This window comes from Oryctolagus cuniculus, chromosome 9 (genome assembly GCF_051225735.1).
Source record: "Oryctolagus cuniculus isolate XC-2025 breed Fujian yellow rabbit chromosome 9, ASM5122573v1, whole genome shotgun sequence".
In the NCBI taxonomy this organism is placed as follows: Eukaryota; Metazoa; Chordata; class Mammalia; order Lagomorpha; family Leporidae; genus Oryctolagus; species Oryctolagus cuniculus.
The window spans coordinates 31,911,552-31,924,788 of NC_142875.1; positions in this window are offsets into that span (position 1 = coordinate 31,911,552).

Genomic DNA, 13,237 nt, shown 5'->3' on the forward strand with positions numbered 1-13,237 from the left:
CGTGATTTCTATTTTGTGTATAATGTGACTACCCTCTCGGCTCTTGTTTCTGCTTCCTTTTTAATGAAAAGTAGCACTTGTTTGCATGAGTAGTAGATCAATCTACTCACTGCTATGGCATTTTGATGATCTGACAGCCTTCTTTTTTTACTATCTTTCATTGTATAGTCTTTTTGTCCGTTTTATTACAAGATGACAGTTTTCTGTTGAATAATTGTCTCAAGAACTTTGTGGATTTCCTGTAGGTTTTAATGGAATTCTGGAATTCACTCCATTAGAGAAAATATATGCCTACAGTTATTCATGAGATAGACTGTCTCTGCTTTAGCCTCCTTGGATGTCTTAGAGACAAAGCCTTAAGCCTCTTAGAGTTACCCTAGCTTGAGTGAGAGGATCTCCAGGGCACATATATCCTTAACCTCTTGAAAGGCCCTTTGTGTAGACTAAATACTCTGTTTATCATTCTCTTGGTAGCAAAAGTTGTAATGTCACAAAGTGGATGAATCTAGAAAACATCACTCTCAGTGAAATAAGCCAATCCCAAAGGGACAAATATCATATGTTCTCCCCGATCTGGGACAACTAACTGAGCACCTAAAAGGAAACCTGTAGAAGTGAAATTGACACTATTAGAAGCAAGGACTGATCATCCCTTGTCCTGACTGTCCAGGAAGAGCTTATTATTTATTTTTTTTACTATTTTCTTTTTCTATTTAATAACATTGGTTGAACTTTTTACTTAAAACAATTATTCATAGGTGTTTAAATCCAATTAAAAATTGATCCCAGTAAAAAATAAGAGTGGGAATAAGAGAGAGTGGAGATGAACAATTCGGCACACATTCCCATGGACTTATCACTACGGATAAAGCTAAAAATGAGCAATGGGACTCCAAATCCCATTAAGCTGGGTGGTACCAATGCCATCTTACTAGTTAAAGTGATCATTATAACTGATAAAATAGGAATAAGTGTCAAAGGGATCACATAAATAAGACCAATTGCCTGCTAATAACACCAGATAGAATTAAAAAGGAAAGAATGATCCAACATGGAAAGCAGGCCACACAGCAGACTCATAGAATGACAAATGCCCTAAACAGCACTCTGGTCTCAGAATCAGGACTTAAGGCATTCAGATCTGGCTAAAAAGCCCACAAGAGCATTTCAGACATGGAAAGCCAAGACACTGTGGCAAAAAAGGACCTACATGAAGGGTCTCTGTGAGACGCTTGTGGAAAGAAGGGGCTATCAAGAAAGGAAGTACCTTTCTCTGAAGGAAGGAGAGAACTTCCACTTTGACTATGGCCCTATTTAAATACTGACAAAGTTTGTGGACTCAAAAGGCTTCCATAGCCTTGGCAGCTCATGACAAGAGCCTCAGGAGATCACTGACATCATAAATAAGAGTGTCAATTGTTAAATCAACAACAAGAGTTACTATACACTTGCTCCCGATGTAGGACCTCTATCCTGAATGAATTGTACTATGAGAATTAGCAGTAAAACTTATCTTCAAACAGTACTTTATACTTGTGGAGTAGGAGGTGCAAACTCTTGAAATTTTGGGGTAGTATAGAGTTGGTCTTCTGTATATAAAGATAATTAAAAATGAATCTTGAAGAATGGAGTGGGAGAGGAAGTAGGAAGTGGGAAAGGAGTAGGGGTGGGAGGGCTGGTATGGGGGGGAAGAACCATTATATTCCTAAAGCTGTACCTATGAATTTATATTTATTAAATAAAAGATTTCTAAAAAAAAGTTGTAATGTTACACTCAGCCTTTTCAGTATGCTCTTCTAACACTGCTCCAAAGCCATTTGGTAACTGTTACAGGAGAGGCTGAGAAATTTCAACATCATCAAGTCGTGTTCCCTTTGTTTGATATGTTATCTCAATTTATCTATCTCTCTTAGATTTTTACTATGAAAAATAAAAAGCAGCCAGTTCCTTCAGCACTTTGACTGGAATGTCCTTACCACTAATTACTAATTTGTACATAACTGTAAGAGTCAATTTTGCTAAGCTTTTTAGTACTGCATAGCCAAGGTCTTTCTTCCTCTAGTCCCACTAATGTGTTCTCCACTCCCTTCTCAGTCTTCACTTGATGGTTACACCAAATTCAGATTTTTACTGACAGTATTAAAGGAAATTTAGGCTTCTTCCAGAACATTGCTCAAAATTCTTTGAGCCTGCACACATTGTCTGTTTTCAAAACCCCTGGTATATTTTATTTATTGGAGTAATAAAATCTCACTTCCAGATACCAATAACCGAATCTATTGATCCACATTTTAAAAAAGATGAAAAAGTATTTGGGCCGGTGCTATGCCAGTGGGTTAAAGCCCCAGCCTGCAGTACCATCAACCCAGTTCTAATCCCAGCTGCTTCACATCCAATAAAGCTCCCTGCTAATCCACAGTATGGCCCAATTCCTTAGGCCCCTGCACCCACATGGGAGACCTGGAAGAAGCTCCTAGCTCCTGGTTCGAGCCTGGCCCAGCCAGCTCAACTGTTATGTCCATTTGGGAAGTGAACAAGTGAACCAGTAAGTGGAAGACCTCTCTCTCTGCTTCTCCCCCTCTCTCTCTGTGACTATGTCTTTCAAAATAAATAAAATAAATCTTTAAAAAATAAGACAATTAGAATTAATAAAATATGGGGCCTGGTGCTGTGGTGAAGAAGGTTAAAGCCCTGAGTTTGAAGTGGGTTTGAGTCCTGGCTGTTCACTTCTGAAACAGCTCCCTACCAATGTGCCTAGGAGGGCAGCGGAAGGCAGCCAAAGTCCCTGGACCCTTGCACCTACGTGGGAGACCAAAAGGAGCTCCTGACTCTTGGCTTCAGATTGGTTCAGCTCTGGCCATCACAGCCATTTGGGGAGCAAACCAGCTAATGGAAGACCACTATATATATATATATATACACATGTATATATATAAAACATATATATGTGTGTAACTTTGTCTTTCAAATGAATAAGTAAATATTTTTTAAAAATTAATAAAATATGGAAAACACATTTTTTATTTGGTGCAATCATCACATTCAGAAAAACCATCAAGATTGATCCCAAAGTGATTTTTGTAGCTACCTAATAAATGCTTAAAAATAAAGGGATATAATAAAAATAGTAAATGTTATATTATAAATATAATCCTCTGCCTGAAGGATTTCCAAGTTTTTCAGTTCATAAAAAGTTTCAGGTTTCAATTGAGACATATTTCAAATGTCAAATAATAATAGTACACACACAGCTCACAAGCGTTACAAGTAAATGAACAAATTTGCTCACAATATATGTTGCCAGGAACCATTTGTCCCAGAAGTAAAACAGGTAAAAAGTTAGGTATGCACACTCTCTGGGAAAAGCACATCTGATTCCAGAGATTTATATAAGATTGTATATTCAATCAATGTTATGTACATTCTTTGAAAACAGTTTAATATAAAATAAGCAGTGCATCTGTAAACACTTTTCAATAATGGAAACAGTTTGAGGTTATGTTTTTACCCAAGATTTACTCTTTTAAATACCTGTTTAATATATTTAATAGACATTCTTCTAATCAAACTATTTTTGTAAATCTACTCTAAGGTCATTCAAGAACACTTCCACGGCAGACGCCGTGGCGCAGTAAGTTAATCCTCCACCTGTGGCACCGGCATCACATATGGGCGCTGGGTTCTAGACCTGGCTGCTCCTCTTCCAGTCCAGCTCTCTGCTGTGCCCCAGAAGGGCAGTGGAGGATGGCCCAAGTGCTTGGACCCTGCACCCACGTGGGAGACCAGGAGGAAGCACCTGGCTCCAGACGTAGCGGCCATTTGGGGAGTGAACCAACAGAAGGAAGACCTTTCTCTCTGTCTCTCTCTCTCACTGTCTGTAACTCTACCTGTCAAATAAATTTTAAAAAAGAACACTTCTAATAATAATAATATCTAGGATTTATTTAATATTTTCTTTTAAACACCTCTTTAACATTTGCTGTACAAGGAGTCTTGAAAAAAATTTAAGAAAAAAAGTACATTATCTTCTAATTCTATTTTTTCCAGGTTCTAGTCCCAGTCAGGGTGCTGGATTCTGTCCCGGTTGCTCCTCTTCCAGCCCAGCTCTCTGCTATAGCCTGGTAGTGCAGTGGAGGATGGCCCAAGTGCTTGGGCCCTGCACCCACAAGGGAGACCAAGAGAAACACCTGGTTCCTGGCTTTGGATCAGCACGGTGCGCCGTTCACAGCGCACCGGCCACAGCAGCCATTGCAGGGTGAACCAACGGAAAAAGAAGACCTTTCTCTCTGTCTCTCTCTCTCTCTCTCACTGTCCACTCTGCATGTCAAAAAAAATAACTTTGTATATGTCAAAGTTGTCAAGCTACCATCCACATGTTGTATTAGTAAATAAAGTTTTATTGCAACATGGTCATTTATTTATATATTACCTTTCATTACTTTCCCAATTCAAGAGCAAAGTTGAATAATTGAAGTAGAGATTGGAGAAGTGGAGTTTCAGAACAGACTAGCCTTTTTCAAATTTTTTTTAAAAGGTGAAGAGACAGAGACAGAAAATCCCCAATCTGCTAGTTTACCCCTAAATGCCTGCAAAGGGCCAATCTGGGCCAAGCCAAAGAGGGGAGCCAGGAATTCAGTCCGGGTCTTCCAGGTGGCAGAAATACAACTACTTGAGCCATTGCCAGCTGCTTTCCAGCATGCCACATTAGCAGGAACCTAGAATTGGGAACAGAATCTAGACTCAAATACAGGTACCCTGATATGGTATGCACATGTCCCAAGTTGTGTACTAAACAGTTGAATTTTGTTCAAACTTTTGACCTCAGAATTATAATTGAGCTTGAATTTCATTAGCCGTATTTCCACTTTTGGTTCCAGGTGGTCAAAGAAAAATGGTCAGGCTACAGAAGAAGCCAAGAGATGGGAAAAGGCGGAAGATTCTTGACAAGGATCTAGTTCTCTGATTCCAGACATCTCTAAAGATAGCTGCATTCTGCCCTATGTATAATTTTAACAGGGAAACCAACCTCTTTTCCTTCAAATAACTAAAGCTGTGTCACTTGCAAACAAGATTCCTAGCTAACAGGCCAGTCTCCAGTGAAGGCAGCAAACCACACCAACTTTGTGGATGCAATGCCTTTAAAAGGAAGCAACAGAACCGGAATACTATTACTGCTTGACTGTAGAAACTTCCTCTCCCTTCTTTCCTAATAGTGTAAAAGATAAAAAACAGTTTGAAAAAGAAGGAAAAGTATCAGCATGCAGGAATTTAATCTGTCATGTGTTCTTCAGTCACTCAGGCTTCCTCTCCATTTATTTGTCCTACTTCCCTGTCTGCTTCACTCTTTGTAAAATTTTCACATCTGAAAGTTCAACAATTTATTTAAGGCCTGCTCATAATGTTTAACTTAAGGATCAAGTTCATTTATGTGCTGTTAGATACAAGAAGAGTAGAAACCTTCTTCTCTGTTGAGTAACAAAACTGTAAAAGCTCAAGGTAAAATATATAAGAACCAAAAGTGAAAAATAAATAAATAAATAAAAGAACCCTTTGGCTGTTTGTCCCCAGCTATGTGCATCGAATGGTTTGCCTCTGAGGATAGAACTTATTAGCAATCCTAAAATAAAAAAGACAGGATATTTTTCAACAAGAACCTCTGCTTTGCCAAACATCCCAGAGTTTGTCTCCAAAGACTTAAAAAGAAAGGAAAGGAAAAAAAGAAAAAAAAAAGGAAAGAATGAAGAACAGAAACCATAAAGCATGCAGTGCCGCCATCATCTAATTACTGAATGAATGGTGCAGTTGTTTTGTCTGATTGCACAAAGCTAGTTATCCACTACTAGCTTCATTGACAAAAAGGGAATATACACAAATTATAGGGAAATTCAAGCACTAAAGGAATGCTTTGGTTCAGAGGTTTGCAATGACTATTGGCTTCAGTTTTTGGCAAAGTCTCTCTTTGCCGTATGAACTCAGCTGTGCTGGGTCAGCCTGAAGCGTTCCCAAAAGCCAAGAAGAGGACTGACTTCCTTGTCATCTGTATCCCATCAATAAATTAAAGTGATGTTCTCCAGCTCATGTTTGTTTCTTGGCAGGCTAATCTACAATCAGGAAAAGAAAAGCCTTTCATTTGTGGACTCCAGCTAAAGGAAGGAGGCTTTTTATGCGGATTCACCGGAGACCAAAATATTAAAAAGTGGAAGAGGAAAACCATATGTTGCAATTCTCGTAAGAAAGCAGCTCAAAGTCCTAGTTAAAGAAAGATTTGCGTTTATTATACAGAAACTTTAAATATCACACTATGAGGAAATGGTATAGTAATAACAATATTGATAGCTCTGTTGTAAACATTGATTTTTAATTGGTGATTAGTTTTCTCTGATGTTTTTTAAACCAAAAAAAATCTAAAAATTAGATATTTCAAAAAAACCTGAAATGATCATTTCTTGCAACATTCTTTAAGTTTTACACTCATTTAAGAAGAAAGTGAGAGATCCAGCTGCATGAAAATTGAGGATTATTTTCATAAGTTCATGATTTCTTCTCTTACAGATTAATCAAAGCAAATTTTATTGACCATTTATAGTTGTAGCAATCAAGTGTAGATTAATGTAGAAATAGGTAAAAGCATTGGAATTATTCCCTTCATGCTATTTCATAGTCTATTTTTTAGTTGTCAAGAGATTAACTTTGCACTGTATCATTTTTGAATAAGTACTTTCATGCAAACAGGATTTAAGTGTCCTCTTCCAAACACCCATAGAAAGGAATGCACGCCATTCCTTTCAGCCTGACCACATTTGTATTTCATTTCCTTTGTCTCTTTAATTCAGGCAACCAAGAAATTCTGCTTTAATAAATGTATCCTTAAAAAACCCAGCTTCCAGTATAACATTTTAGTGCTTTTTGACTCCATGTACCAGTGATTCAGCTCTTTATAGAAGGGAATTGATTTTGTTTTTCTTTTTTTATAAAGTCATGTATAAAGCCAACAGTAGATCAACTAAAACTATGATTGGCCAAAATACTTGACTAAAAGAAAACTGATAGAGTTGGTACTGAAGTGGTACAGGACACCCATCCCCAAATGTGACTGTAAGAGACCAGGATATGGTCTTTGGCACATTGATTATTTTAAACTTGTTCCTTAAGAAACTGGAGAAGCTCAGAAAAGTTAATTAAAAAAAAAGATTTATTGTGTTTCTTTAAAAGGCAGAATGACAAGAGACTGGAGCGGGGAGGGAGAGAGGGAAGGAGAGAGGAGAAGGGGAGAGAGAGAGATCCTCCATCCCTGCACTCCCTAAAGGCTCTCAACAGCCCAGGCTGGTCCAGGCCAAAACCAGGATCCAGGAACTCCATCCTGGTCCCCCGCGTACAGGGGTAGGTCCCTAGCACTTGGGCCATTTTCCACTGCATTTCCAGGTACATGAGTATGGAGCTGGATTAGAATTAGGGCAGCCAAGACTCGAACCAGGTACTTCCATATGGGATGCTGGAATTGTAGGCAGTGGCTTCACAACACCAGCTCCAGAAAAGCGAATGCTGTTTAGGAAAATGTACATCTATAAAGAAAAACGTCCCTTTCTCTTGCTGTCTACACCTGAAGGGCAGGGATGACTGAATGACTAGACTGGAAACCAATAATGAAGAGATCTACTGAAATTTGCATAATTCATTTTACCTTTATGATGCTTTTTTCCTTACCATCTTCTCTTTATTGGGCTTTCCTTTCACCCTCTCACATTTACCTCTACCACCTGCACCCCCCAGAAGTTCCAAGTTCCTTTTTTCCTGTGTCTCAGGATGATGCACAAGCCTCAGTCATTTAGCTGCTTCACTCAGTCTCATGTATGTGTGGGACTCCCATACACATATACTTAACTAAACCTGTTCTCTCCTGTTAATCTGTCTTCTGTAAATTTAATTCATACACCAGCCAAAGAACCTAGAAGAGTAGAAGGAAGCAATTTTCCTCCAAAGAGTACATTGGACAAATGCATTCATCTTCTTCCTCCTCTTCTTTTTATTTTAATTTTTTATGTTTATTTTATTTCATTTAATGAACATTAATTTCCAAAGTACGGCTTATGGATTACAATAGCTTCCCCCCCCCATAACTTCCCTCCCACCCACAACACTCCCCTCACCCACTCCCTCTCCCCTTCCATTCACATCAAGATTCATTTTCAATTATCTTTATATACAGAAGATCAATTTAGCATATATTAAGTAAAGATTTCAACAGTTTGCACCCACACAGAAACACAAGTGTAAAATACTGTTTGAGTACTAGTTATAGCATTAATTAAACACCTGAGAATAATTGTGTATTAATTACAGAGTTCAACCAGTAGTTTTAAGTAGAACATAAAAAATACTAAAAGGATAAAGTTCTTTTTTTGTTTGTTTGCTATATAGTTTTTTTATTTAATAAATGTGAATTTACAAAGTGCAACTTTTGTATTGTTGTGGTTTCCCCCCACCAACCTACCTCCCTCCCTCCCGTGGACCTCCCCTCTCCCACTCCCTCTCCCATCGCGCCCTTCATCGAGTTTCATTTTCAATTACTTTCATATACTGAAGATCAACTTAGTATATACTAAGCAAGGATTTCAACAGGTTGTACTCACACAACTGCACAAGGTATACCTCCTCTTCTTCTTCTTCTTCTTCTTCTTCTTCTTCTTCTTCTTCTTCTTCTTTTCTTATTTATTTGAAAGAGACAGAGAAATCTTCCATCTCTAGTTTACTCCCCAGATAGCTGCAATGGGTGGTGGGGCTCGGCCAAGAGGAATCCAGAATAATAGAACTCCATCTTGGTCTATGGTCATACCACCCTGAACACACCAGAGCTCGTCTGATCTCCAAAGCTATGCAGGGTTGGGCCTGGTTAGTACTTGGGTGGGAGAACTCCATCCTGATCTCCAAAGGGGTGGTGATGATGAGGTGGAAGGAGGGAGCAAGGACTTGGACCATGCATCTTCTGCTGCTTTTCCAGGTGCATTAGCAGGGAGCTGGATCAGAAGTGGAGCAGCCAGGACTTGAATCCTTGAACTGCACAGATGTGGGATGCTGGCATTGCAGGTAGCAGCTTAACCCATTGTACCACAACACTGGCCCCCTTTAGGCATGTATGTATGTATGCACATGTATGTATGTATGTATGTACATTATGAATGTAGTTTTTGTTATTCAATTGATTACTGACGGGACACTTACTTTACTGTAAAGAAGAGTAGCTGAACAAATTAAAGTATATTATTCCTAATTCTAGCTTTATTGATTGGTGAACCACAGTGTGTCTGGAACCAGACTCAGTGACAGGAGAGTTAGGTTCCTTGAACCTTAGTTTCTTCATCTTAAAGTAGGTATAAAAATAAGGCCCACCATACAGGATTGCAACACATCTGGCACATAATAATAACTATGTAATGTTACTTCAATAAAATAAATTAGTCTTCTGCTGAGAATAAAGTCAAACTTTGGTCTTCTTATGCTCATTTTATTATTAATATATAATATTATATATTATATAATACATAATATATATTATTATATATTACTGCAAATAGAAATAATAATCACTACTTATTACATCAATGAAACAAGCTAGTAGCAGAAATAGGCATAGATATTACTACACATAAATGTGCACAGGAGCCACACAAAGAACGGAACTCAAAGGACTATGTGGTGTAAATTACACAGCATTTTGAGTTATAAAAGAAATAAGAATTTCTGGTGGGAAAGTGGCAACAACATAAGTTGAGGAAAGGGAACACATGTTGAACAAAGATTCCCTTATTATGCAGATAAAGTCTGTCAGTTGGAGTCCTCATAAGAATCAGCAACATCAACCTTAATACCCTTTCCTGTGAGTTAATCTCCTCTGTTTGATGAGATTATAGAGAAGGGGTTCAAGATAACTGTATTCCTTCTAGAACTATTTACCTTGGTCAGATAAGGGAATTTCAAAGAAAGCTTATAACAGTCTGTTTTTTATTTCTATAATTAAATAGTTAGATCTGGGTACCTCATACACAAAATACATGTATTTAGCTCATAGTTAAGTTGGGGAAGCATCATGTCCCCAGATGTATTGATTCCAACGTTCCTGTCTGTACATAAGAAATGAATTCAAAGCAGAGACATAGACAATGTGCAAGAAAGGGAGCATAATTCATTTGAAAAGACCAAAGAGACAGTACACACTCAGAAGTGAATGTGGGCAGCCTCATGAGGGGCATCACACACACACACATGCACATACCCCAGGCAGTTTGACCACCCCCTTCATCATGAGAGAAAGAATTCATTGCAGGATCAAAGAAGTTTTCCCAATAAATGTCCACAACCTACATCACTGCCTTTTTCTCTGGCAAATCCAACAGCAGGGGTTCTAGTGAGCATTTTAAAGGCAGTCCCTGTGAACACTGACATCAGATCAGTCTTAGATTTGTGACTTTAGGCAGCATAGTTCTTTTTGAAGAAAAAATGTTTTCAAAAAAAAAAATGAAATCTTGCCCGGCGCCGCGTCTCACTTGGCTAATCCTTCGCCTGCAATGCCAGCACCCCAGGTTCTAGTCCCAGCTGGGATTCTGTCCCAGTTGCTCCTCTTCCAGTCTAGCTCTCTGCTGTGGCCCGGGAGTGCAGTGGAGGATGGCTCAAGTGCTTGGGCCCTGCATCCACATAGGAGACCAGGAAGAAGCCCCTGGCTCCTGGCTTGGGATTGGCGCAGCATGCTGGCCACAGCACGCAGGTCGTGGCGGCCATTTCGGGGGTGAACCAATGGAAGGAAGACCTTTCTTTCTGTCTCTCTCTCTCTCTCTCTAACTCTGCCTGTCAAAAGAAAAAAAATGAAATCCATCATTTAGCTTTGTAATTGATCTTGCAATTCACAAGCCTTTGAATTATTCACTTGACAGCAATAAAAAATTTCTTCTTCTTTTTAGATATTTACATATGTCAAACACCGTTTTGTTTTTAAGATTTTTGTATGAAAGGCAGAGTTACAGAGAGACAAGAAGAGAAAGAGAGAGATCTTCTATCTGCTAGTTCACTTCCCAAATAGTCACAATGGCCAAGGCTGGGTCAGGGAGAAGACAGGAGCCAGGAGCTTCATCTAGGTGTCCCACGTGGGTGCTGGGACACAAGGACCTGGGCTATCTTCTTCTACTTTCATAGACACATTATTAGCAAGGAGTTGGATCAGAAATGAAGCCAGTGGGTCTCAAACTCGTTCCCATTTGGAATGGAAGAGTCACAGTTGGAAGCTTAACCTGTTATAGCACAATGTCAGCCCTAACATGTATTCTTCTTAGGAAATCTCCTACAAATAACCAATATAGACATCTAATTTAGCTTCTATACTCACATTGATTCTGAATTTCCCATTCGAACGAGTTCTTAAAACATCTTCCAACTCAATCTATTTGATCTTTGAAACCCACAATAGGATTAGTGCCCACTGCAGATGTCTGGTCTCCCTTGACGAACAGCAAACCACACCATTTCTCTACAATTCTAATTATTGCCAAAGTTTGTCCATAGTTTTTAATGGTAAAAATTGGGCTTGAAAAAAGTAGAGATCGCTTTAAATTATACTCAAAAATATTTTCAATTGTATCAGTGAGTGCTGTATCTTATAAATCCATTAAAATCATATAAAGCTAGAAAATACATTAATATTAATATTTTTTCAGTTAATTGGAAAGAGAATGACTTTACAAATTTAAATATAGTAGAAACAATAAAAAGAAGTAACAGTGAATCACACAAAACCCGAAACATTTTAGTAAACAATAATTAAATTATTAAGTGATAAGGCAGACAATTGAACAAAAATATGAATGAGAAATTGACAAAAAGGAAAATACAATAAATAAATAAATATAATATTAAGGGATTTATCTCAGCACTAATAAATTATGCAATCATTTCTAACAACAACATTTTAAGACTAATATTTCCAGTTATATAATAATTTTGCCTGGTAATTATCAATTATGTATTTTTAAAGTTAAATAAGTAATTCTAAGAAAACATACAAGGAAATAAATTGCCAGAACATAGTAAAAAGAATTATACCCATTGTTCTTGCAAGTAATCCTTCCTTGTGGTAATTTTATTCTGTGCCTTCCTTGTGGTAATTTTATTCTGTGTAAAATGCTAAGAGAAGAAAAGGCCTTTCTGTATTTGTATTATAGAGGATAACAAATGTATCATTTCCTTATCTATGACACGGCTCATAGATGAGACTTCTTTAAAAAAAGACAAACAAAAGAAAAGCACATGCAGCACAGGACACAAGAATCATAATTTTAAAAAAAGGGTTTGTTTTTTTTCCTCCTGCTAATCTGAATTTGGAAAGGAAGAGACAAAGAAAGTTTTTTTACCATCCACTTGCAACAGGTCACTACAGAGAGAGATCTGGGACAACATACATTGGTCAGAATTCTTACCTTTCTGCCAACTTTGTATCAGTTGACCCAGGGCAAGTCGGGTGTCCCAGCCGCCCTCCACCAGATACTAGAAAATGGAGAGGAAAAGCAATGTAGTTTCCTCACTTATCACAAGGTTCATGACTGAAATCCCCATAACAAAAGACAGACAGAAAGAAGTATACAAAGTTATCTAAGTTTTATGTGACACATTTTTGTAAACGATAATTCAAAAGTATGATTAGAAGACAAAGGGTATGATCTAAGGGTAATAACTTGGGGGGAACTTAGCAAACCTGCTTGCTCAGATTCTCTTCGGCATCCCTCTGTGACATTCCTTCACTGCGGGTATAGAGCACCAATACCTGACACGTGAGGCTCTTCCAGGTAGAAGGGATGAGGATGATCAGAGAGACCTGCCTGGGTTTTATCCCCTGCTTCAAGCAGATAGGAGAAAGCTGGAAAGACCTGCGTGTTTCTATTGTCTTCTTTAATACCAATGTGTCAAATTTGGGGTATTCACATCACCAACTTAGTGTCCAACCATAGCTCCACTCAAAAGAATATTTAAAAGCACTTTTATGAGGTAAGTATGGAGACTATGCAGCATTTTTTTAAAATACTTATATCACTGATTAAGTGCGTGGGAAGGGAGGAGAACTCATCTAAAGTTGCAGCCATGTAAAAATATAAATCCACCAAGAATGTCTAGAATTAAATGAGTAAAATATTCCAATAATGCATGAAGGTGATGGGGACTATCAATGACTTTTTTCTTTAAATTTTCTTTAATATTT